Raw genomic sequence first — 6,000 nt, 5'->3', positions numbered from 1 at the left:
TTAATAAGATTGTGGCAAATACTGGTATGTAAGTGCTCGGGGGCCACTCTTGGACACTGGGGGCTGAACTGAACACTTAGTTAAGGTTCTCCATGCCAGTGCTCACATGATCAGTGCTGGTACAAGTGTATATAAGGACTTGTCTCATGTTGCATCTTTGCAGACTTCTTGTTGAGCTGCTTATGGACTCTCCGTTGTTCAGTAAATCCTTTTGTGTTTATGTTCAGACGTGTTTGTCTCAAGGGCTATGATATAAATTCCCCTTCATTATTTAGGTTTGGAATTTAACTTGCAAGGAAAAAAGGTTGGGTCTTGTGATTCAGATAATAAACTGAAAGCTTGAGTCTAGGACCTGCTGCTGGTCAAGAAGCCTGCAATACTTTGTTAGGGAGGGTAGGTAGGATGGTTTTTTGTTTTCAGCAAATACCCCAAAACTTGCAATGTGTGTTTCTGGATCTGAAGGTGGTGTCAGGATCTGAAGCTCCAGGATAGCTATCTGCGGCAGATTTCAAGTCTGCTGCAAAATGTGGGATCTTAATGTAATGCAAAAAACCCACCTTTTCTTTTTTTTTTAATTATGTTCTATGAGACTTGTAACCTCCGTTCCTTACATGTAAGGTAGTCCTACCAAGTTCAAGTCTGAGAGCGCACCACACTATAGGGGACCTGAGGATACTTTTAGCTCCCTCTGCTTGAAGGCAGCCCATGTCATAGGCCACAGAAAATATAAAATAATTCTAGTCATCATACGTGTTTGCAGCAACTCATAATAAGAAAGCCTTTTACTAATTTTGCTAATAACTGTCAGTGATGTTCTAGCTAATACTGAAATTAGACTGCCTGTAGAAATCTGTTTGTCTTCATCAATACAACTTATACTAAATTCATCTAAAGGGAACCTATTCAGAGAAATGTTTCAAAAGTTTATATTCCTGAGAAAAATTAAGCATGGCCACTGGTGATGTCCCATTTCTCCATACCTCCCATTTCACATCTGAGGGAGAATTGTGTTTTTCTTCCCTCACTTCTTTGGAAACCACTTTGCGCTGGAAGTTCTCAAATGGGAATTTTCATCAGCCTTTGGATGAGCCACTGAACATGTTGCATATTAACATTTTTCATTTCTGTTTTGTGCTAGACATGTATAAAATATCTGGCTCTTCTGTGTGAGGTTGTACTTTGCAAATCCCATTGAGCTATTGGTAGTTGCTGTAGTTATGTTGCCTCCTTTTTATTTCTAAAAATATAAACAACTTGTGAAATGCAACAATTTTATATTGTTAAACGAATGTTCTGGATGTTTTCTAGATATGTTTTCACCATTTTAATGCTTTTGTGTGAGATAAAGGAGAGTTTTGCATGGATGATATTGTCCCTTATAAGGGATGATTTCTTCACATATAGTTGGGTAAATACTCATGTGCCATATTGATTTTGAAAACTAATTTGCCAGTCAACAGCAGCTGGGAAGATCTGATATGCCATCTGGAAAAGAAGATTTATGTTTATCAGGTTCTGTCATTTGGCACAAAATATTAGGGATTTTATTAATGAAATTTCATTTAAGTAGAAATTAAATTACTGTGATTCTAGGCAATACTTACATTCAGAATATTATTTTTCATAGACTGTTTATATTCAAGTTATATAAAGACATTCTTTAATACCAGGGAATCGGAGCATGAATATACTTCACAGAAGTCTTTCTGTTGCCTCATGTGGTTAGTTGCCATATTTTGGCCAATGAGGTCACAGTACTCTGAGGAGAAATAATATCAGATAAGCCAGCCTCCAAGTAAAATACTGCAGCCAACCTTGTTTGCAAACATGCAGTGAGTTATTCTTCAGGGTAACAGAAAAATCAAAAAAGTGTGTTAGTTTTGTTTTTTTTTTTTAAAAAAAAAGCTTTTTTGGTGGTTTGTTTATAGCTTAAATACCTTTTTAGTAACCCTTTACTATATACTTAAAAAAACCCCGAACAGATAACAGTGAATCAAGAGAATTCAGTCAAGACAAAAATGTTCTGTTGTTGTGTTTCGAAAAATGATCTCACGGATTCTTTTAAAATGTTAATTTATGGTTAATACTTTAATATGGAACAGGTTTAAAAATCTGGGGTTTTTTCTTAAGTAAATTAGTCAAATGTGTTCTTGTAATTATAAAAGTAATATTTTACATTTTGGGCACTTTAGCTACTTGTATCTGTAGGAATTTATTTTATTCATCAGACATTTTGACAGTTAGTAGTCGGAAAACAATTAAGGAGTCCTACGTATAATATTTGTTTAAGAATGTGAAGTAAATCTGATCAGTCCTTTTAGTGAACAGAATTGTGAAATTCATTAACTCTCTTTATTCACTTATGATTAACCATGCTTAATTTTGTGCTGAATAATGTCTTCTTTAGGATTTAAGACTGTGTTAAACTCATACATATCATTTATATGCATCAATGATTTCCATTTTCAGTAGATTCTGTAAGTACTATCTAATTAATCCCTGAATTACCATGAGTGTGGAAACTCACCTAAGCAAATCTACTGAATTGTTTATTAAAGGGCATAGGAAGGAAAATATTTCTTAGATTAATACAGTCCTATTTTGCATTCCTGGGGGTTTAATAAAACAAACTAATGCAGATTATTCCAATCAAGTGCCTACTCATGGCCAAAATTATGTTGTCTTGCAATCAAGACTGTTGGAATTATGACTAATCCTCTCTGATACCACCAGTTATAGTTTCCTAATGCCACTCCAAGCAGAGTTACATGATGGGTGAATGTAATGCACAACATTCGTTGTTTAGGGATAGCTGTGTAAAAAACGAACCCTTCATCTTTAGCCACAGAAATCCATCAAGCCCGAAGTCCTCTGAATTAGGTGTTGGAACTCTGGGTTGAACAACAGTGGAGAAGAGTTGTCTACTTGGCTTTTCTCTATTCTGGGCATAGATTAAGTCTTCCTGCTGGTAGGTTTTTGAAAGTGCCTTTCTTTTGGGATACAAAGGAAAACAGAATTGCCATCTTTTCACTTCTGTCTACAAGGTTGCCAAGTTAGTAACCAACAGCTCACATTTTTATTACATTTAGAGCTAATTATTACTCCTTGCAGACTTAACTGCAGCAGACTATTTTTGTTCGAAAAAAGGGTTACACTTTCCGATAATCCTTCTCCTGTATTTTGGGGAATTAATTGTTGTAAAAGGCACCGTATTTCTCCACGTTGATCTTTAGTTAATACATTATCCCTATGCAGACCAGGTACTCAATTAAGACCGAACACCCTAAATTCCTACCTTTGTTGTGACTGGTCCTTTTTAATATGGCAACAGTGTCAAAAGTGGTGCTTACACAAGAATTCAAGTGCTGAATGATTTAATTTCAGAGACTTGAATATACCAAAGCCCTTAGAATTATTGCAGTTTTCTTTGGAATATTAGCTTGCAAAATGTGCTGGGAAAGCCATTAACAGAAACCATTAGACACTTTCTATCATAAACCTTCCAAACCCTTGGCCATTGTTAAGCATCTCACATTTTCATCTTCCTTTCAGCAAATGAACCATCTACCACACAGTCACGGAATTTGTGTTAAAAAACATAGGAAAACAAGTTAATTTTTAACTTAGTGTTCTTTGTAGGCCAAATTTCCTCTTCCCGTATTTACCTAATGAACTTTTGTTTAGTTTCTGTCTTCCATATTTTTTTTTTTTTTAATTTTTTATCCCTGGTAATGAATTATGGTAAAGAAAAGTAAACGTAGATCTTGGAAATGATACTTGCGGGATCATGTCATATTTTAAGATATTTACCACAGGCAACATAAGGATTTTTTTTCTCTGCTTGTTTAATCAAGCTTTTGTTCTGAAATTGCCATAGTTCTGTAAATAGACGAGTTAAGGTTTTTAATGTTTTGTTTATATTTCTCACCATATAAAATATCCTCTAATGTAAGCTTTAAAGACTATTAGGTTACAGGCAGGTGTATTTATTTGATGGTATTTATTTACTTAGATTATTTTATGCAATTATGAGTCTTCTAAAAGACTGCTTGCATGCATCAGATATGTGTTTCCTTTTATGGAAATTACCTTTGAGATGCAAAGTCCTTTCCAGTCCTTTCTACAGTGAGAGTTTTGTCTGTCGGTTTTCAGTGTTAGGTGGTTGGGTTTTTTGGGTTTTTTTTCAGCTTTCCAGAATTTAAGGACAAATTTGTCAAGTGTGAGATATGTGGGGGCAATCAGATTGTCTTTCAAAAATATTTGTGTCAGTAATAGACCTCTGAACTGAAAGGTTATCCTCTAATAAACAAAGGAAAATGTTAAAGGTTTTATTACAGAAGAATCAGGATTTTTTTTTTTTTTTGAAGACATTGTTTATCCCTAGTGAGGTGGGAAAACTCTTGAAATGTGGCCAGTTCTCAGCTCTTTAAAAATCAGCTTAGTTTACTGAAGTCTACAAGATGATATACTGGCTCAAAAAGGCCTGACATATGAATAAAAGGATAAATTCAGAAATTGTTGCAAGGGCTTGTGTTTCACTTCAGGTAATATACTTGTCCATGTGTAAGTTGCACCAGAGTTCAAGTGGGCCTTGAATATAATACCATATTCTTTTTTTTGTCACAAAGAGCTTATGACTAGAAATGGAGAGATTCGTTGTCGTTTTTACAGTGTAGGAGTACTCATGTGCAACTGTGATGTCACTGTGAAAATCTTTCTTCAGAATTCTGATAAAAGCAAGGTAAAATATAGTCTCATGCTTCTGAAGATCTGGCAATCAAATATTTTTTTTTATTGGTCAAAGCATTTTGATATTTTAAAAGCAGTCATAAAAATGACAAGATATCTCTCCTTCCCTTTTTAGTAAGGATGACTTTTGATATGTGGTTCTGACTATAGAACAATAAATACTTTGTTAAATATTATAATAATTTCTAGCTTTGATTCAGAGTGAGTTTGCAGTTTGTTTGTGGAAAGAACAAAGTCTAGGAGAACAGTGTTTTGTAGAAAATAAATAATGTAAACTCGCATGCTGGTACAACTGAGATACCTAGATACACTTTGAATACCATGCTTAATTTTAGTTGTTGATCAGTACTGGTCCACCAGAAGCAGTTGAAAATGAAACTGAAGTTGTTATACTACTTAAAAAACAAAACAAAACAAAAAAACCAACCTTGCCCTAATCTTGTATTTTGAATGAAAAGATATTTGAATCAAAATGTCTTTTACATTATGTCTTTGGAACACCTAACTAGACTTCAGTTCACACTGTAGACAGGACAGTTGTCAGCAAAATCATGAAGCTTATTCATCCCCTGTTGTACATCAAAATGTGTTGACCTTTTGTAAAGAATAATTTGAGAAGAATTTTCCACAGGAAATACTTTTTTTACTTGATATGTAAAATTTCACAGCACAAGCTCTGGCTAAAGCTTTGGTACCATGCTATGACTATGAGTACGAACAATTTGGGAAATTCAATCAACATCTTGTTTGATTTCATTTAGAACATACTTCATTGTAAATTTCAAGTTGACTCTGACCTAAGCTGGAGTTTATTTGCTTTTATTTTGGTTAACATTCACTTGGACAAAAGCCCACTTTATTCCATAGCACCTCTAGGAACATGTTTCACTTTTACTTAAGGGAAGGTCACCTGAAAATAGCCTCATAGTGAAAATATGCAGTATCCTGGGCTGAAATGGGTAAGATGGATTCTGTTGAAAAATATATTTTTGAAACAATTTTAAATGTTTTTATTTATATATTGTAAGTACTAGCTAATAACAGAGCTATAACACAACCAGTCAGATAGTACACTTTGAGTTAATGTATCTTCTCCAAGGGTTGAGGATGAATTTTGATTGTGTTCTCTGCTCTGTTTTATCACCCATCAATTGGTTATTTATATTTTGTCCTAAAATAAAGAAGAAATTAATCAGTGTGGAGACAGGATTCTGAATTAGATGAATTATTGTCTAATGCTGTGAAGCATAG

The 6,000-nt window shown here is 34.2% G+C and overlaps 1 protein-coding gene across 1 annotated transcript in view; it reads left to right on the top strand.

The window, feature by feature from the left end:
* Positions 1–6,000, top strand: part of CCDC91 (coiled-coil domain containing 91) — a gene marked incomplete at its 3' end in the record, with an annotated part of 69,307 nt that overhangs the window by 39,477 nt on the left and 23,830 nt on the right. The gene's annotated exons all lie outside the window — the stretch shown is intronic.

The sequence above is a fragment of the Eurypyga helias genome, unplaced genomic scaffold (genome assembly GCF_000690775.1).
Source record: "Eurypyga helias isolate BGI_N326 unplaced genomic scaffold, ASM69077v1 scaffold631, whole genome shotgun sequence".
NCBI lineage: Eukaryota > Metazoa > Chordata > Aves > Eurypygiformes > Eurypygidae > Eurypyga > Eurypyga helias.
This window is presented reverse-complemented; position numbering and strand designations above follow the sequence as displayed.